Genomic DNA, 21,427 nt, shown 5'->3' on the forward strand with positions numbered 1-21,427 from the left:
CATAATATAGTTCTATTTGTATTTCCTACCACCTATACTATTTTATTTCCAAATACAAATAAGTGTATTGGTGTGATTTTTTGTTTTGTTTTGTTTTGTTTTTGTTTTTCGAGACAGGGTTTCTCTGTGTAGCCCTGGCTATCCTGGAACTCACTTTGTAGACCAGGCTGGCCTCGAACTCAGAAATCCGCCTGCTTCTGCCTCCCGAGTGCTGGGATTAAAGGTGTGTGCTACCACGCCCGGCTTTTTTTTTTTTCTTTTTTTTTTTTTTTTGACATTTTTTTTTCTTTTTTTCTTTTTCTCTTTTTAATGGCTGCTTAGACATTAAGCAGAACCTCTTTCAATCCAAAGTACTTTGAACATCATGTTTCTTGTTTCTCTGCTTTTTTGTTTGTGCTTTTGCCTTTTTAAATAAACATTTATTTTTATTTTGTGTACATGAGTATTTGGCCTGCGTGTATACATGTGGACTATGTATGTGTATGAGTGTATGGGGTGTGTGTGGTCTGTAGAGGGCAGAAGAAGGCCTCAGACCTCCTAGACCTGGAGTTAGAGACAGTTGCAAGCTGTCATGTGGGTGTTGGGAACTGAACCTGGGACCTTCACAAGAACATCAAGTGCTCTCAACCACTGGTCCATCCTCCATGCCCTAAGTTTCAGCTTTTTTTAGAGAGGGTCTCACCAAAGCTCAGATTGAATTGAAACTCCATGTAGCTCAAGTTGGCTTGGCTTGGCAATCATACTGCCTTGGCCTTTCAAGTGCTCAGATTGCAGGAATTTGCTAATAAAAGGGGTGGGTTTGTTTTTAAGAAGTATGGGTTTTGTTTGTTTAGTCCCCCCCCCCCTTTTAAGAATTATTTATTTATGTATGTGAGCACACTGTAGCTGTCATTGGACACACCAGAAGAGGTCATTAGATCCCATTACAGATGGGTGTGAGTCACCATGTGGTTCCTAGAGATAGGACCTCTGGAAGAGCAGTCAGTGCTCTTAATCATTGAGCCATCTCTCTAGCCCCTTGAAGAAGTATGCTAAATTACGTTTTTTAAGGTTAGATTTTAGTGGCTCTGAGATCTAATATGCTCTTTTTCACTAGTAGAACTACTTTATGATGATGAGCCTAACTTTGATGTGTATAATTGTTTTTACAATGTAAAATGAACTTAATTGTATTATTGAGTGTGTATACATATACGTATATGGGGGTGTGGATGTGTTGAGGAACATGTGTAAAGGTTAGAGGACAACTTGTGAGAATCAGTGCTTTCCACCATGATCAAAATTCAGGTCCTCGGGCTTGGCAGGAAGTACCTTTACTTGTACTGAGCCATCTTTCCAGCCCCTTTCTGCCCCCCACCCCACTCCTTTTTGATAGGGTCTCCCTAAATTCGACTATACTTAAAACCCTCCAGATTAACTCTTTTCTTTTGGTTTTGAAGATGGGGTTTCAGTGTAGCCTTGGCTATTCTGGAACTTGCACTATAGACCAGAGGCTGGCTTCAAACTCAGAGATCTGCCTGCCTCAGCCTCCCGAGAGCTAGGATTAAGGGGATGTGCCACTACTGCCTGACTGAGATGAACTCTTTTTTAGAAAAACTGCAAGTTTAACTGGGACTTGCAAGTTAAACCAACATTGTTATAATTGGTCTTTTCTTTTTTCCTTTTCTTTTTTCTTTTTATCTTTGAGAATAGCACATAGAAATCAAAGAAACTGTTATCAAATCAAATGTGTAGGACTATTAGAAGCCATCTTGTTCAATGCAGGCCAGCCAGTAAGCGTTCACTAAATGGACTGTCCTATTACTCAACAGTAATTGTGGAAATGTTGAGTGTGAGTTGTTTTAACTCCTATTTATTTTTGGTTCCATTCTTGAAAGAACTAGCTATTCCACATGTCAACCTCAGTTATTTAAAGATGAATTATATCTTTAGCCTTCTCTTCTTCAGGCTTAACATTTTATTGTTTGTCACATATCCTGAGTTTGTCTGGATCATTTATATATAGGGGCTATATCTTTTCAATTGTTTATTGCTTAGACACAGTAATGCTTAACTTGGCTAAGTTTCTTCTTACAGGCCAGATTGCTCATCAATGAACTAACTATTCATTTCTAATTCTGGTATATTTTTATGTTTAGTGAAACCAGGTGAGCTCTAGCAGTACTTATTTTTATTTTATTGTTTGTAACTCAGATGGCCTTGAGTGTGACCTCCTTATCTGTCTTCCGCTGAGACCACAGCTGTATGCTACCATAGCGAGTCCTCTAACAAGGTTTCAGTACTAATTACACATCAAATGTGTTCTTTTAGTTGTTTAGTCCAGGCTGGGTTAGAATTCATATCAATCCTCCTAACTCAGTTTCTGAAGTGATGTACACAGGCACCATGCACAATTTAATTTTTTAAGTCATTTCAAAGAAAACAAAATGAAGGGGCTGGTGAGATGGCTCAGTGGTTAAGAGCACTGACGGCTCTTCGGAAGAGCATTTCAATTCCCAGCAACCACATGGTGGCTTACAACCACCCATGAGATCTGACACCCTCTTCTGGCATGTCTGAAAGTAGCTACAGTGTACTTATTTATAATAATAATAAATAAGTCTTTGGGCCAAGCCGGGACGCCTTTAATCCCAGCACTTGGGAGGCAGAGGCAGGCGAATTTCTGAGTTCGAGGCCAGCCTGGTCTACAGAGTGAGTTCCAGGAGAGCCAGGGCTATACAGAGAAACCCTGTCTCAAAAAAACAAACAAAAAAAAAGAAACAAAAACAAAAAAAATCTTTGGGCTAGAGTGAGCAGGGTTTGAGTGAGTGGGGCCAACTGGAGCGAGCAGGGTTGACCAGAGTGAGCAGAGGTCCACCGAAATTCAATTCCCAACAACCAGATCAAGGCTCACAACCATCTGTACAGCTACAGTGTGTACTCATACATAAAATAAATAAATTAATTTTAAAAAAGAAAAGAAAATTAAAAAGTGAATTTAAAAAGACACTGTTAGGAGGCTAGAAGTCCTGTATTAGTCATATATGATGAGGGTACTGCACTGGTTGTGAAGGCTATGCGGGATCTAGCCTATATATATGCTACTGTTTTATAGCTCATATTAAGAGTATAGATTCCTCAGCCAGCAAAATAACTCAAAGGGTAGAGCGACTACCAATGCCAAACCTGCTGCCTTGAGCTCAGTCTCTAGACCATCGATATGGTTTAAAAGGAGAAGGGACTCCTTCAACACATCCTTTGACCTCCACGTTCACAATGGTATGTCAGCACCAACACATACACAAATAAATAAAATAAAGAGAATAAGATTTTTGTAGTTAAGCCCACATAAGCAGTTGTAGTGTAGGATTTTGCAGCTCACCTTCCCAGGCCTCGAAGCATGACTATGTTGAAAATGAAAGAATTATAAAAGCTCATGTGGCCAGGCAATGGTGGTGATGCATGCCTTTAATCCCAGCACTTGGGAGGCAGAGGTAGTAAGATTTCTGAGTTCAAGGCCAGCCTGATCTATAGAGTGAGTTCCAAGACAGCCAGGTTTCTCTTGAGACAGAGAAACCCTGTCTCAAAAACAAAACAAACAAACAAACAAAAGCTCATGTGGGGCTGGAGAGATCGCTCAGTGGTTAAGAGCACCAACTGTTCTTCCAGAGGTCATGAGTTCCATTCCCAGCAACCACATGGTGACTCACAACCATCTGTAATGGGATCCGATGCCCTCTTCTGGGGTGTTTGAAGGCAGCAACAGTGTACTCATACATTAAGTGAATAAATAAATCTTAAAAAAAAAAAAAAAGCTCATGTGGTTATTTAGGACTCAATCCAGATTTTCATATATTAATAGAACAGTGAATTAAAAAACCCGGGGCTGGTGAGATGGCTCAGTGGGTAAGAGCACCCGACTGCTCTTCCGAAGGTCCAGAGTTCAAATCCCATCAACCACATGGTGGCTCACAACCACCCGAAATGAGATCTGACGCTCTCTTCTGGTGTGTCTGAAGACAGCTACAGTGTACTTACATATAATAAATAAATAAATCTTAAAAAAAAAAAAAAAAAGACCAGCTTTTAAAAAAAAAAAAAAAACCCCAAGGCTATAGGAAAGGAGCTAAATGCTGCTTGTAAACCACCTCAGGCAGTGGACAGAGAGTTCTGCAGATGCACATGCATTTTCATATTAGCTTAAGCTTATGGTTGGTTCTAACTGAATTTTATTTAATGAGGCACCAATTTCTATAGGCCACATTTTTTTTTAAACCATAAACATGTTCTAGTTCTTTAGATGTATTGTAAACTGTTGCATGTTGGACTTATATTTATTTTAGAATTTAAATTTTGGAATTTAGACCTGCTGGCAGGTGAAATACTAAACTACTGTAACACATCACTCATCACTGACCCAGATTGTGTGTGTGTATATTTCCAATTGTATACACAATGATGGTGGGGGTGGGGAATGGAACTATTTTAGACTTAATTAACAACCCAACTGCTGGTACATTTGAGCCTAAAGTGGTTTCTTCAAAGCTTTGCAGAGTTGACTGCCTAGGATGGATCAATTTAATGCCATCCTATGAGTCTAGGAAATGAAAAGGCCTAGAGTTACTTTTCAATTACCAAAATTAGTTTTCTGTCTTAGCTGAGGTAAACAACAGTCTACCAATAATTTTGTGACCAACAAAATCGGGTCTTATAGTTGCAAGTGTTTCCACTGATGCAGATGAGAAAAATTCAGAAGTTAAAGTTAAAATAGGAAAGCCGATCCATCCCGGTAGTGAACACTTTAAATCCCAGCACCTAGGAGAAGAGGCTGGTGGGTCTCCGAATTCAGGGCCAGCCTGGTCTACACATAGATATTACCTGGTCAGCCAGGGTTTCAAAGACTCAGACTCAAAGAATAATACAGTCAAGTGATGGTTTTATTCCCCGCCCCAGGTTTCTCTAAAAATATAATTACTATAATTATAGGGGTCGTTACAGAGGGTTATTTTGTTGGCTTTGGTCCCCACCATAGTTTTCCAGTTTTTTCAAAGATTGAACCTATGCCTCGGGTATGTCAGGTAAAATGTTTTAAAACTGGGACTGCCCATGTAGTCTAGGCCTTGGAGTTACTATCCTCTCTTTTCCTCTGGAGTCTAAGCATTACAGGTCTGCTTATCATGTTCGGTAAATGAGTCTCCTCACCTCCCTTTCTTCGATGCCTGGGAATCGAACTAAAGACCTTGGGCATGCCAGGCAAGTTTTATACCATAGACCTAAATCCCCAGCCTAAATGAGGGTTTTTACGTCACCGTATAGGTATGGTGGTTTATTCTGACGGGAGGATTAGTTGTCTTCCTACTCAAGCGAGATTACCCACATTCTTTAGCCCCCCCCCCCCGCCCCGCCCCGTTGTTTTATGGAATAACAATAATATTACTCTGGTCAATTTTCATGGACTCAAATATAGCTAGGTTATTTCCAGGTCACACATAAAAACGTTAAATCCCTTTTAAAAAAAGAAAGAAAAGAAAAGAAAAGGCAAGGTAAGAGAAAACTTTTCTTACCCACTTCACTGTTCGACTTCTGGTGCCGGTTCAGAACGAAATGCATGCAAAAGTCTGGTTGAAAGGACAGGAAATCCACCAGAGGGAGACGCTAGACAGTGAGAAAGAAGCTCCCGCAAGGGGCCAAGAGAGGAGCTTTGGGAGGAGCCGCCGAGTTGGCCCAGGATTCCAGGAGGTGTGTGTAGTTTGGCGCTGGTGTCGGAGACCAACTGATGGAAGCAGCTACGTTGGGCCTACTACCTGCTGCAGCGAAGGGTTTACCTGGCCTAACATTGTAAACTAAAGGCCTAAAAACATTTCCAAAGGAGAAAACGAAGCTCCCAACAGTCTCCGAAGAAATTGAGGGGGGCGGGGTATTTAAAGGCACTTCCGCTTAGCAACCCCACGCTGTTGCTAAGGAGGGGCCGCAGCATTAACGACCCGGAAGTGGTGGTCTGAATTTCACAGCGACGGCTGGGGGTTGTCCAATCAGAAGAGCGAGGATGCTCTGCGGCTCCAGGAGGTGGGTGGGACCTGCATTAGTACTTCCGGCTTGGTTCGGCCGCCCCTCAACTCGTCTTCCCCCTCCCCTCCGCCTCCTCCGCTCCCTCCCGCTCCTGGGAAAGCAAAGCTGCGGCTTAAGGGGTGGTTGAGAGAAGCAGTCGGCGCCTCGGGGAGGGGACCGCGCCCGCCCCCTTGGAACACTGGAGCACCGCTGATTTAGGTAGGTACTCTGGCTTCGACTGGGTCTGGGAGACTGGAGTCTGAGATGTGTGTGTGTGCGCGTGTGTGTTGGGGGGGCTTTAGGGGGCCTTCACTGGGGCGGGGCAGTGGACTCGGGGATCCCGGGTGGGGCGCGGGCCTGTCCGTGGAGGGTTGCGGGGGCGGGACAGAGGGACTAGGGTTCCTGCGTGCAAAGAGTTGCGGGTTGCGGGTTAGACCCGGTCGCATGAGGCGCCTTTTCTGAAGCAGGGACTTCGGCCAATGCAGACCGGGAGTTTCCCACCTGGAGTGCCAGCTCCGAAAAGAAGGGGGAGCATCATCCAGGGCCGAAATCAAGGGTATAGACTTGGAGAGGTGGCTGTGGTCATCCTGTGCTTTACATTGTCCGCGTCCCGGACTCTCTGTTGGGACAGAGCCGAGCTTCGAGTGCTTGTAAGGGTTTCGTGTCGGCTGGGCACCGTGGAGCCGCCCTTGGCAGAGGTAGGGCAGAAGAGTGGGTAATGAGACCTCCCTCCACCCAACTTCCGTGCGCTTCCCCCGCTTCTTCCTTTATTGCTCTCTCGGCAGGGCGCCCTATAGGAGCGTTGTCCCCCAGGTGGGTACGCATCGCGTCGTAAAACAAGAGTGTGGAACTGGGTTTGTTGCCCCCGGATGATTTTTCGGATATTTGCAAAGTGCCAGGATGGCATATTCTAGCAGTCTCCCAGACCGATATGTGTCTGGTATAAATTTTCTTAGAAAATGCAATACTGGAAGGCATCTGACTATATTCAAACGTAGCCTTGTAAATGAGCATGCTTTTAAAAAAAAAACCACTAGGAAATCCATATTTAGAGGTCTAGATGAGACATGTTTAGGCAAGCCTTTTTCAACCTCTTTCTCACCTGCCAGTAATCCTTTTGTAGTTTAAACGAATTAGAAATACTATCTTCATTTTGTTTAAGTGACTGAATTGTAGGAAGTGTATGTCTTAGAAGAACTAGTGAACATTTAGAAAGACAAGGGACAAGAGTCCCTTTCCAATGATTGAACTCTCTCTTAATCTTTTAAGGAGATAATTATGTTCAAGTGGAAGTATTGGCTTTGAGAAAGATAATTCTGGGACTGAACCGAGCCTTTGCCTCTTACTTGTTGTGACCTTGGTCAAGTCATAGACTAACAGTTTCAGCCTCTTCACAGGAGGAATTAAATTCTAGTCAGTGTCAAAAGAGAGGTGATTACTTATATAACTCCATTTAAAACAAGCACCTTTGAATTTCAAGATTGTCATTAGTCAACATAGTTAAGGGAGCCCAACTTAGTGGAAGGGGATTTTTGAAAAAGAAACTGGTAATATTCAAATAGTATAAGGCAGGAATTCGAGGTTGTTTGTTTTTTTTTTTTTTGTCTCACACACACACACACACACACACACACACACACACTCACGCTCTGGCTGGCCTGGAAGTCACTCTGTAGACCAGGCTGTATTGCATTCACAGAGCTCCACCTGCCTCTGCCTCCCCCAGTGCTGGGATTAAAGGCATGCACCACCACTGCCCAGCTTTATTATTCTTTATTTTGTAGTTCTGGGCATTCAGTCCAGAATGGTCTCACACAGTTTTCACTATTGAGATACAACTTTAGCTCCTAGAAATTGATCATAAGTAGCATAAAATGCAATTATCAATAGTTTCCTAAAGCACATATTAAGTACAATATGTTTATTTTTTTGAAATGACCCAAGTACATTTTATAGGTTCTTCTCAGATCATCTTTATGCTGTTAGATATAGCATGGATTGAAATAAAAAACATAAGTAACTTACTTAAATCTTAAGTCACATGTCTTCTTAATGGAAATTAAACTTGGGGCATAAAATAGTAATTGTAATTCTAAGGTCAACATCACTTGCATGACTCATCTTAGTTAGATTATAAGATTAGCAAAACTTAGTTTTGTTTTGTTATTTTGAGACTGACTTATGTAAACTCAGGCTGGCCTTGATCATGAGATACTCTTTCCCCTTGAGTGTTGGGGTTACAGCTGTATGATAATTCACTTGACTTCTAGAAAATTCCTATATAAACTATAAAATGAATAAATGAAAATACAATAAATTCCTCCTTCTAAATCATTAGTAATCAGAATGTAGAAATGATTTTAGAAAATGAAATATTGACATATGCTTATTTGCCTTGAGGATTTAAAATTGCAGTTCTTTGTAGCCTGTTTGTTTGTTTGTTTGAGACAGGGTTTCTCTGTGTAGCCCTGGCTGTCTTGGGCTCCCTTGGTAGATCAAGATGGCCTTGAACTCACTGAGATCCACCTGTTTTTGACTCAAGTGCTGGGATTAAAGGCATGTGCTTCTAAACCCCATTGATTGATGGATTGGTTTTTCCTCTGTAGCCTATTATGTTGGGCTTTTCTTTTCTTTTTGGAAAAGGGTTTCACTGTGTAGCCTTGGCTGGCTCAGAAATTGTTTTGTATAGTAGATTTACTTGGAACTCACAAAAATCCGTTTGCCTCCCCCCCAAGTGCTGGGACTAAAAGCAGGCATCATCACAGCTTCTGTTGGATTTTCAACTAACAGGTTTTCTTTCTGGTTAGTAATCTTTTATATATACTTTATTTATGTACTTTTATTTTATGTGCATTGATATTTTGCCTGCATGTGTCTCTGTGTGACATCTTGGAGTTACAGTTCTGAGCTGCCATGTGGGTGCTAGGATTTGAACCTTAGTCCTCTGGAAGAGTAGTCAGTGCCTTTAATAGCTGAGCCATCTCTTCAGTCCCTGTGGTTAGTTTAAAACATTTCAAATATACTTTATATTCAAAGAGGCTGAATATAATAACATCCTTTTTTTTGTTATTGTTTTTGTTTTTTGTTGTTGTTGTTGTTTTTCGAGACAGGGTTTCACTGTGTAGCTCTGGTTGTCCTGGAACTCACTATGTAGACCAGGCTGGCCTTGAACTCAGAAATCCGCCTACCTCTGCCTCCCAAGTGCTGGGATCAAAGGTGTTTGCCACCACGCCCGGCTAAATAACTTTTTAAAAGCAGGGTTGAAATTATGTTTTGCTCTAATTGAGGCTTTTTGGTGTGGTGATTCAAATTTCCAAATGGCTTTTTAAAGGGAACATTCTTAAATTCGTATCTAGGATTTTTGGCTATGTTTTTTGAGTTGTTATTTTTCATTACTTAAAGTTGAAGTCATGTTGTCTTGCTAGCTCTCAGCACTGTCTGTCTTTTACCTGTCTTTTTATAAAATGTTAATCCATTTATTTTCACATAAGTAATAGGATAATAGCTATTTGGTGTGAAAATTCTGCCTAAATTATATGCCACAAATACAAAACCATTGGATATACTTTCCCTAGTGATCTCTTCCACAAGAAGTCTGTGACCAAGCCAGAGATCTTTGCAGTTGTCAGTTGTGGAATTTGCTGGTGAGGGAATCTAAGAACTGTTGACCCTTCTTGAACAGCTCTTTGATGATGTTAAAAAGTTTAGGCATAATAGAGGAGGTGTATATAAGGAAATAGACACATACATTTGTACATATGCACAATATAGTATAATCATAGAATGAGCACAGTAGTTAGTTATGTTGTGGTGCTGTTAAACCAGGAGCAAAAAAATTACTGTGGAAATGAAAAAAAGTCCAGAAACTACTTTGTTTTTACTGTAACCAAGGGACTTTTCTCTCCTGAGCTTTTTCCTATCTTACACCGTATTTTATGGAAATGGTTATTTAGCTTCTAATTAAGTTAAATAATCTTTATATTAAGGCTATTAATTTTTACTATTTATGTTAGTATATAAAATAACCTTTCTATTAAGATATAAAATAGAATGTAGTTAGATTTTAATGTCACCAGTTTGGTAGTAACTGCTTCCGTGGCTTTGCATACATAGTAGACTTTCCTGGAAGAACTTTGAATTTGTAGAATGATAGTGTTTTTCTTCACAGCGACTCTATCCACTGGGGCCTAATATAGAATCTCGGAGAAGCTGGGAAGAGAAAAAGAGTGAATTTGCTTGAGAATTACCATTTTAAGTTTTATAGATTTCTTATTTAGAAAGCTAAATTGGATTTTGACATTATTGGGATTGTGTTCAAGATGGACTCAGGGAAAAAAACGAGATGCCATCTGTTTCACATTCCTTCTTTCCTCCCCCTCCCATGTTTTGTGGCTTTGAATTCATCAGATTATTTTTCAAAAATACAAACCCTCAGTAGATTTAGATTATATAATATCAATTGTCAGTGAACATTTAACTAAATAACGTGGATTGTTATTGTTGAGTTATATAGGACAATAATAGACAATGCATAAAGGTAATTGTTGAATTATTTAATGTTCTCTGGATTTGGCTTCAAATTTGCTATATAGTCAAGGCTGGCCTTAAACTTTTGATCCTCTTGTGTTATCTCATAAGTGCTGAGATTGCAGGCCTGTGCCACCAGATCTGGTATTGCTAAGCCATTTTTGTCATTTCCACTTACTATAGCTTAATTGCTGGTGAAAGCTATGTTTTTTTTTTTAAAGGAGTATATTAGAATAAATGGTGGTATTAGAATAAATCTTTATTGATTCGATAGATCACAACCTGAAAAACAAAAGTCTGCTCAGAATTTTTATTTAGTGACAAACACACTCTAATTTATACTTGTAGCAATAGTTTTTCCTTACCTATATACCTATGGCTTTGTTTTAATCTAAAATGTATACCCAATTCAATTTGGATTTTTTTTTTTTTGGCAGGCAGGTGTGGGGCACATTTGAATCTAAATAAATCCCAAGCAGGGGCAATTAGGTTTCCAGAACTGAGAAAAAGCATACTTTGCTGAGGTTATCGTAGTCGGTACTTAGCATGACCTTAGAGACCCAGGTATCTTTGATAGGCTGTAAAGGAGAACTAATGTGGTATCCTAGAAATGGCCTGAAGAGAGAGCCATCTGGACAGAAGAGACTCATGCTTTGTCTCCAGCAGGAATGTTCTGGTGAGGTAGGAAGACAGATGGACTATCCCTACACCACTGTAGTTTGTCCCTCACTTAGAAGCTTCAAGTGGGCAGCATAGTTATGTGGGGCTGGGATGCCAGGGATAGTAATTTTTTTTTTTTTTTTTTTTTTTTTTTGCCTGTCACAATGGAGGTGTGGACATTCTGGGAAAGGATTCTCTCCTGGCTTTTACGGCATGGCCAGAGAAGGAGGGTAGGCACAATAGCTGTTCCTCTTTCACCAAAGAGAATTCGGTACAGCATCTCTCTCAGAGTGCTTGGGCCGTGCTTATGCTTACCGCAATTTGATGTCTTCCTCAAAATGCTGCATAACTTTTCTAGGAAACAGCATCGGATCTGTGTTGATGTCTGCCCCACATAGCTCCTACTCTAGCAAAAGAACTTGCGGGCCTCTCAATGAAAGTATTACAGAGGTACATCTCTCTTCCTAATTCTGAAACACTGCAGATCACCACTGAGGAAGGGTATGTGTGTATGGGCACGATGCACACTTGAATGTCTATGATAATCAGATTTCATTTCTGATTCCTAAATCACTAAAGATTACAGTTTCTTCCAGCTTCCCAGTTGAATTTTTTGTCCATTTCCTAGTGGTCATCCTGATGTAAGATGCCAGTGAACAGAAGACTGATGGATAGCGGGAAGATGGAATATTTTGGCTTTTAGTTTTCTAGAATTTCTTTAGTCCAAAGCTCTGTATTGTATGGTTGTGTATGCCTTGCTGTGTTTTCTTGTGTGTGTTCCCAGTTCGTTACTGGGGGGGGGGGGGGTTTCGAGGCAGGGTTTCTCTGTGTAGCCCTGACCATAGACCAGGCTGTCCTCGAACTCAGAAATCCACCTGCCTCTGCCTTCCAAGTGCTGGGAATAAAGGCATGCGCCACCACTGTCCAGCTTAAAAAATTATTTAAGTGTATGTGTGAGAGAGTGAGAGAGAGCACATATTTATGAGTATGAGAGGGAGGAAAGGGGGGGGTAGGATATGTGTATGTATGTGTACTAGTGCTCATAGGTACATGAGTAGATTTATTTCTGAGTTTGTGGCCAGCCTGGCTTACATAGCAAGTTCCAGGCCAGCCAGGACTAAATAGAGAGACTGTGTCAAAACAAAACAGCGTCAAAAATGTTGAGAGCATATGCTTGGGAGGCCATGCTACAATGCTTATGTGGAGGTCAGAAGATATCTTGTGGGAATCAGTTTTCTCCTTCCACTGTGTTCAACCTGGGGGTGGAATTTAGATCATCAAACTTGCCAGCAAGTGTCCTTATCCACCAAAACATCTCACTGGCCTGTTTTTAAATTGTATATTTTATTTCATTTTACTTGGGGCTGGAGAGATGACTTAGAAGTTAAAAGCATTTGCTGCTTTTAACAGATGACCTGAGTTTGGTATTCCACACATGGCAGCTCACAACTACCCCATAACTCCAGTTCCAGGGGATCTATGCTCTCCTCTGTCCTCTGGGGACATTGCATACAAATAGATACATGCACACACATAAAAAAGAAAACTTTGTAAATGAGGAAAATACCTAATAAAAAATATTAAAAAAAAAAAAAGAAAACTTTGTGTGTGTGTATACATGTGTGAGAGGGCACTTGTGTGTAGTTGGTTCTCTTATCTCACCTCTGCCTGTGTTCCCAAAATAGAGCTCATGTTATCTGGCTTGTGTGGTAAGTAAGGCTCTTACTCAGTTGATAAAGGTATTAACTTGGGGGGCTGGAGAGATGGCTCCGCTGTTAAGAGAACTGACTGCTCTTCCAGAGGTCATGAGTTCAATTCCCAGCAACCACATGGTGGCTCACAACCATCTGTAATAGAATCTGATGCCCTCTTCTGGTGTGTCTGAAAACAGCTACAGTGTACTCATATAAATGTAATAAATAAATCTTTAAAAATGTTGCTATATGGGCGGGAGAGATGGTTCAGTGGTTAAGAGCACTGACTGCTCTCCCAAAGGTCCTGAATTCAAATCCCAGCAACCACATGGTGGCTTACAGCCATCCATAATGAGATCTGATACCCTCTTCTGGTGTGTCTGAAGACAGCTACAGTGTACTTACATATAATAAATAAATAAATCTTTTTTTAAAAAATGTTGCTATATTTAAAAAAAAAGAGGTATCAACTGAGCCATCTTGCTGGCCAACTTTTAATTTTAAAAAAGATTATTTATTTCTGTGTGAGTGTTTTGTCTGAGTGTATTTTGTGTGCATCATGTTCCTGCAGTGCCTGTTGAGTCTAGAAAAAGGCACCCCTTGCATCTGGGGTTTTAGATGATTGTGAGCTGCTATGTGGTGCTGGAAACTGAACTCAGGTACTTTGGAAGAGCAGCCAGTGCTCATAACCCGTGACCCTTTTCTTCACCCACCCCCCATTTTTAATGCTTATGAAGTTTAATTATCACTTCCCCTCCATGGATAGTTTTGTGGGTCTTAAATCTTTGACATTATTGCAGAGCCTAGGATTTTCTCCTGTACTAGTTTTGACATGATCATTTTGCTGCTTATTGTTAGGTTTATGATCATTTTTGAGTTAACCTTTGGGGAAGGTTTAAGAACTATGCTTTACTCTTATTTTGGCCTGTGAGTCTTTTCTTTGGGTCTTTGTTGTTAGTGTTAGGCATTGAAACCTGGTCCTTGGGCTTGGTAGATCACACATATTCTTGCCCTGAGCCAAATAGCTAGATTCTAAAAGCAGTAAAATGATGTCCTCACACAGTTCTCTCATAGCCTAAGTGTTAATTGCTAACCAGATATTCTTGTAGTTGGCTCTATAACTGTTCTGTCCTCTGATACAACACCTTGTTCTCCAAAACATCTTCATCTTAGTTGGTATCATAATATCTAAGTATTTTGATTATTTATGATACAAATATGATATTTAGTGGGGGGTCTCTTCTCAACCTCTCCTGCCTTCTCCCCCTTTTTATGTCTGTCTGTCTTTCTGTCTTTCTTTCTCTTTTTTTTTTGGTTTGTTTTTTGTTTGTTTGTTTGTTTTTAGAGACAGGGTTTCTCTGTGTAGCCCTGGCTGTCCTGGAACTCACTCTGTAGACCAGACTGGCCTTGAACTCAGAAATCCACCTGCCTCTGCCTCCCGAGTGCTGAGACTAAAGGTGTGTGCCACCACTGCCCAACTTTATTTTTATTTATTTTTATTTTTCAAGGCAGGGTTTCCCTGTGTGACCCTGGCCTTCCTGGAACTTGCTCTGTAAATCAGGCTGGTTGTGAACTTAGAGATCTGCCCACCTCAGTCTCTTGAGTGCTGGGATTAAAGGTGTGTGTCACCATTATCTGGCATCCCACCCCCACCTTCATTTTTGAGGCATAGTTTCATGCTGGTCTCTAACTTGCTAGAGGAGGAAGACCTTGAACTTGTGAATCTCCTGGCTACCAAGGGCTGGGTCTACAAGGTGTTTTCCTTCATGCCCAGTTTTATGTAGATCTGGGGATGGAACCAGGGCTTTGTGCATCTAGGCACATACTCTACCAACTCTGGTGTCCCCATCCTTTGTTTGTTTTATAGTTAACAACAGACTCCAGGAACTATCTGTGTGAAAGCCCCTAGGTTCTCCAGAGATGGACGCTCTCCACATCAGTCACTATGTAAGCTCACACTATGAAATCCATCTGGTTAATGCTTCTGTTTCATAAGTTTCAAACATTATGAAATTGGGCCATGAGGTGTTGCTGTACAGGCCTAAAGACTGGAGCTTTGTGATCTGAGTTTGTTCGTGTGGTTTCATGTAAAGATAAGAGAAAGCTCCATGAAGTTGTCCTCTTAGCTCTTTACACATGCCATGAAACATGTTCAGCTCCATACTCATCATACACATATGGAATAAATAGAATTTAAAAATCAAAAAATATTTTGAAATTATAAGGCTGAAAGAAAGCATGGAGAAAGTCAAGTAAGACACATCCATTTTCCAGCTGTGACTGACATAAGTGCAGGAAGCTAAACCGTTTGCTTAGGTTGTATAGCTAGTTAATGAATAGGACAGAATTTTAGGCCTCCGACTTTGAATGTAGTCCGATTGCTGTTATAACTAAATTTTGAGGGGGAAAAAATAGTGAAGCTATAAAAGACATATTTTCCAGGAAATGTAAGTAGGCCATTTTACTATTGTGGGGCAAGAGAGATAGCGCATTAGTTAAGACCACTCCTAACTCTTGGTGAGAACCCAGGCTTTTAGTTCCACTATCCACATAGTTCATATCCTTCTGTAACCGTAGTTATAAGGGATTTGACACCTCTTCTGACTTCTGAGGACACAAGGTTCACAAACTCACACACATTTTTTAAAAAATGTCTTAAACTGTTGTAATAATTTTCTTTTTCTTCCTCTCTTTTTCTTCTTCCTTTTTTTTCTTTTTCATTTGGTTTGTTTTCTTTTCTTTTTGAGACAGAGTCTCACTATGTATACCAGGCTGGCCTTGAACTCACAAAGATCTACCTGTCTATGTCTCCCCAGTGTTGGAATTATAAGCCTGTGATATTAGCTTTAGTTTCTAGCAAATTCATTATGTTTCATATTCTAGGCAGAAATCAGCAAGTACAAAAATAATGGTGAGGTTATCATATCCTGTATTTACAGACATTTCATTGTATTAAAATAAACCTTAATTTTTTTGCATAGTGGCGATAACCTGTTAATATTTAATAAATGGAATAAAGCAACAGTCGAATTTTGCTTTCATGTGATAGTATATTTATAAAACTAGAGTGGGGTGTTATGTAAAAATTTAAAGTACAGAGTAATATGCATCTGGTGAATTCAGGGCTTGAAGGATGCACATCTGTTGAGAAAACAAATCATAACAACTATTCAGAGCTTTCGCATCTTTAAATGTGTGCACTTTGATTCTGTAATTGTTTTTGAAACAGTCTTTAATTGATTTAGAAAAGCTGTTTGCTCTAAGGAAGCAACTTGTGAAGCCATTTGGAAGCCTTTTAATTATTTTATTGTTCATATCATTTTGGAATATTAATATTTTTTTCTCCAGCTTATCTATTGGGGAAGGAAGGAGCTAACTGACTAAAAGAAAAAGAGTTTATTGCATAACTATATTTTAAAAGGAAAGAATGTAGTTTCTTGAATTGAATATACTAGGAATATTGTTAAGACTCTGAATTCTAAACTGAATCGATACTCAATGAAGAACTAATGTCGGAGTTGCTACCATGTATCCATTCCTATCCTTGTATTATAGGGATACAAAAATGAAGATATGGTGTGTACTTTCATTAATCAAGTTGAAGAAACAAGACTTCAAAGGTAGAGTAACAGTTAAGTGCAAACTTGATGTAATCTTTGAGTACTGCAGGAATATAAAGGAGAGAAAAATCCAATATTCATAATTCTGATGGGAAGGATAGTCAAACTAGAGAGTTTCAACACTGACCATGGATTCACCTGGGGAAGCTTAGTCATCTAGGGGGAAAATATCTCCATTCATTCACTGGAGACAGAATCTTTGTATTTCTTCATGTTTTCTCTGTGGCTTATGTTGATCTCAAACATTTCTGCTTCAGTCTCCTGAGTATGGGAACTATAGATGTGCGCCACTAGGCTGGACTTTTTCTATAGATGTTAAAAACCTATTCAGGATCTGCTGAGATAGCTTTGAGGGTAAAAGTCCTTGCTCTACAAGCCTCAGAACCTGTGTAAGATGGAAGGAGAGACCCAGCTTCACAAAGCTGTCCTCTGTCTTCCACATGTGCACTAAGTCATGTAAACCCCCCCCACACCCACACCAATAAGCAGATATTTAAAGAATGAGTCTCTTCAAGGTGTTTGCAGTGGGCAGGCAGTATTGAAAACCATATGCTTAGATGATGGCTATTTTCAATTAATTAATTATAATTAATAGTTGTTCCAGGACAAGGTTTTCTGTAACTTTGGCTGTCCTGGAACTCGATCTGTCGACCAGGCTGGCCTTGAATTTACAGAGTGCTGAGATTAAATAGATAACTTTAATGTGCCAGCTACCATCTGGCTAGATGGCTAGATTTGATTTGGTAAGAAAAACAGACTAAAAGAGGGTTAATAGGGCATATTCCAAGACTAATTTGGTAAAAACCATAACAACAACAAAATAAAAAAATTTAAAAACCCTATAATATAAGGAGAAGTAAATACAGGGTGGCAGAATAGAATCTGGGTTTTTTGGGGGGGGTGTGTGGTTCAAGATAGTTTTCTGTGTATAGCGCTGGCTGTCTTAGAACTCTCTCTGTATAGTTGCCCTCAGACTCACAGAGATTCATCTTCCTCTCTCTCCCAAATGCTGGGATTGAGGTTGTATGACACCACAGCCCAGCTAGGGTCTTGCTTTTTGTTTTTGTTTCTAACGGTGCTGGTGGCCTTGAACTTTTTTTTTAAATCTCAGCTCCTAAGTGATAATTGTCTTAATTTCTACCCTGTGATTTCTTCTTGGAGTTATAGGCTTTTACGTATTTGCCTTTTTGTTTGTTTGTTTGTTTGCTAATTGTCTAAAATTGTTTAATTTTATCCCATTGTATTTATAAAAGATGTCTATCTCTTAAAATGTATTGACCCTAAGGCCAACATAGTTGCTTGAATTTTGTTTTGTTTTTTGTTTTGAAATTGAGTCTTACTGTAGCCTTGGCTGGTCTGGTACTTGCTATGTAGATCAAGCTGGCCTCAAACTCTATGCCTCCATAGTTGCTAGGATTAAAGGTGTGCACCACTAGCCTCTACAGCTATTCTGTCTTGACTAGCAGCATCAGCATCAACTGGAAATTTATTATAAATACAGATTCTTTTGGGAGAGCAAATACCTAAAATTGTTTTTTTTATATATAACATTTATGGTGTGTGTGCGTGTGCGTGTGCGTGTGTGTGTGTGTGTGTGTGTGTGTGTGTGTGTGTGTGAGAGAGAGAGAGAGAGAGAAGGGAGGGAGAGGGAGGGAGGGAGGGAGGGAGAGAGAGGGGGAGAGAGCAAGCGTGAGCACGTATGCATGTCACAGAATGTATATGGAAGTCAAAGGACAGCTTGGGGGAGTTGTTTCTCTCCTAAGCCATTCTTCTGCCCAAGAATTTCTAGTAGCAGATATGAACTCTTAATTTCCAAGCCCAGCTTATTTTGCATGAAATGTATTTGCAAAGTCAGGTGTCCTGGTTCTTTTCTTCTTTCTTGTTTTTGAGGCAGTCGGGTATCCTCAGGTTATGGAGTTGAGGGATTTGGGGTGATTTTGACTCATGGATTATCTGATCCCCCAAAGACAGTAGGCAGGCAGACCCTGGTGACCTTGAACTTTTCTTCAACCTCAGACTCTTGAGTGGTAATTGTCTCATTTCCTTGTAATTTCTTCTTGGAATTGTTAGTCATGAATGTGTCCGTTAGCTTTTATGTATTTATGAATTCTGGGTTTGTTTTTTTTTTTTTTGTTTACTAATTGACTAATTTCATTACATTGTGATTGTAAAGAATATTTTGTATAATTTGTCTTATAAAATATATTGTGCTTTGTGACCTATCATACCTTGTGTGTACTGTTAAAAAAAAATGTGTAATTGGGGGCTGGTGAGATGGCTTAGCAGGTAAAAAGTGCTTGCCTCAGACTTAGCAACCTGAATTCAATCTCTAGGACCCACAGGGTAAAAGGAGATAACCAGATCTTACAAGTTGTCCTCTGACCGCCACATGTGTGTTGTGGCATGTGTGCACCCACATGCACATACACAAATCAGTGCAGTTTATAAAATTAAAAAAATTAAAGTATTTTGTAAGGGAAGACTTCTGTGTAGCTTTCATTTTTTTCATATCTTTTTATAATTTTTAGTTTCTGTCTCTTTTTGCAATTTTTTCCTGAAGTTATATTTTCTACTCATTTTGCTTCTGTATATTCTTCTTCTCCCTAATAGTTATTATATAAATATATATAGAATGTACTTCCAAGGTGTATTTTAAAGTCATTATTGCATGTGATTATTGAAGCCTATTTTGGAAAATTTTCCTTAGATACAGAAAAGGAAAAATGGAAAAATTACAAGGTGGGAGGGTAGGGGTTGTTGGAGTTGGGGAGAGAAAGAGAAAGACACACACACACACACACCCTGCTAGGTTTGGATGTTTTGTTTTGGGTTATTCCCAAAGTGCTTCTCAATTGACAGCTCTGTAGCTTTATTGGCTAAAGTAGGAGCTGAGTATGTACTCTAGACATGTGAGATTCATTAAATATAATTCTCCTTTACTAAAGAACACCTACTTTTTGCCGCACTTTATTTAGTTCACCGTTTCCTTTGTTCTTGAAGTTTTCGCCCTCTCACAGGCAAGGCTGTAGTGTACCCTGAGATTTAGCTTCTTGTTAGGACAGCACTGACAACATAAATGTCTTTATGTACTCAGCTGTGATTAAACTAAGCCCGGTCCTTGAATGCTGCTTTGTAGTTACTGAGCACACTTTCAATCTAAGTTGCCACACTTACCAGTACTGATTTCAAGGCCATTGGGATTTGTGTGGAGCAGGTTAGGAAAATGAATTTTTTTCTCTTTAATTAAAAAAACAAACAAGACTTTTAAAGGTTTTTCAAGCATTTTATAACTTATATTTGAATATGCCTACTAATTTATGGTTGAGAAGTGTTGACTTGGGGCAGGGGCTCACCTGTGTTTAGAATTCAGAATCTTTAGTCCTTGTTCTTTAACATTCTGTGCTCCTCTTCATGAGGCGTTCTTTGCTATTCAACTCTTGATTTCTTACATCGATTTTCTTTTCATACTGAACTATATAAGGATATACCAGATTATTCAGATTCATCAAATACATTTTTTTGTTTGTTTGTTTTTTTCCAGACAGGGTTTCTCTGTGTAGCCCTGGCTGTCCTGGGACTCACTTTGTAGACCAGGCTGGCCTCGAACTCAGAAATCTGCCTGCCTCTGCCTCCCAAGTGCTGGGATTAAAGGTGTGTGCCACCTTGCCCAGCCATCAAATACATTTGTATTTGGAGAGCCAAACACTAACTCTACTTAGGTTTTTTGTTTGTTTGTTTGTTTTTCAAAACAGGGTTTCACTGTATAGCTCTGGCTGTCCTGGAACTCACTCTGTAGAGCAGGCTGGCCTCGAACTCAGAAATCCGCCTGCCTCTGCCTCCCAAGTGCTGGGATTAAAGGCGTGCACCACCACTGCCCTGCTCTACTTAGTTTTTAATACTCAAAGTGTATTCCTTATAAGATCCCACTTCTAGGATTACCAGTCACAGAAATGGGCAGATTTTGTTATACTTTAAATGGAATGACCAGAAGAGAGTTTATACCTCTAGTTGAGATTATTCTCTGGTGTGCTTTATAAGAAGGGCCATAATACATGGATAGTTTAGTCATGAAAATTTAAAGTTCCAGTCCTAGAAACAGGGCATCATAGAATTTAATTTTTCACTAATTATAGCATATATAACATACATGATTGTTTTTTATAACATTCTGAATTTAATGTAACAGTTGTAATGACATGTAATGTTCTGGAACTAGCTCTGTAGGTAGAGTAGTATTACTTTTGACATAATGTGTATTTTTCCTGTTTTATGTGTATGTAAAAGCAGTACCTACATGTGTATGCATGTATGTATGGCATACCTCTTTATAAATGCGTGTTTGTGATGGGGTGCACCTATGCATGTGGACGCCAAAAGAAGAAATCAGGTCCCTCTGTCCCTCTTTACCTTACTGACTTACTACTGACTTACTGACACAGGCTCTCTCACTAACCTGGGAGCTTGGTCTTTTGGCAAAGCTTTCTAACCAGTGGAGTTCTGAGGACCCACCTCTCTCTGCTGTCTAGTGCTGGGTAATAGGCAAGCACAGCAATGCCTAGCTCCTTTTAGGTGGGTGCTTAGGATTTGAACTCACATCCTTGTGTTTTCATAGTATGAGTTCTGTGTTAACTGATCTCCCTAGCCTTACAATTTTTTTTTCCATTGAACTCTTGGGTTGTTTTTTTTTAATATGATTTTAATTTAAATAGTAACATTCAACTATTATAAACAGTAATATTCAATTTGTCAAGACTTAAGTATTATAAGGTGCTACAAAACTAAAACATAGTCCCTACCAAATGTGCCAGTGTTTAAAACTTTATAATAAAGTATAAATACTTTTATTTATATAGAGAAATTGTAACAGTTTGATATTTTGTGAGTTTTTTCGTTTGTGGG

General features: G+C 39.7%; 1 protein-coding gene across 11 annotated transcripts in view; it reads left to right on the forward strand.

The window, feature by feature from the left end:
* Positions 1-6,089: 6,089 nt before the first annotated feature.
* The window catches only part of Csnk1g1 (casein kinase 1 gamma 1), a 130,562-nt gene continuing 115,224 nt past the window's right edge, over positions 6,090-21,427 (forward strand). For 7 of the 11 annotated variants that reach the window (XM_029481318.2, XM_021171460.3, XM_029481325.2 and 4 more), the window contains exons 1-2: positions 6,090-6,246; positions 16,464-16,528. The gene's annotated coding sequence lies outside the window, so the exon portion shown is untranslated. Of the gene's footprint in view, positions 6,247-14,775; positions 14,856-16,463; positions 16,540-21,427 lie in introns of all 11 variants that reach the window. The other 4 variants (XM_029481320.2, XM_029481323.2, XM_029481319.2 and 1 more) reach the window with 3 other exon arrangements.

The sequence above is a fragment of the Mus caroli genome, unplaced genomic scaffold (genome assembly GCF_978045245.1).
Source record: "Mus caroli unplaced genomic scaffold, Mus_caroli_1 scaffold_11, whole genome shotgun sequence".
NCBI lineage: Eukaryota > Metazoa > Chordata > Mammalia > Rodentia > Muridae > Mus > Mus caroli.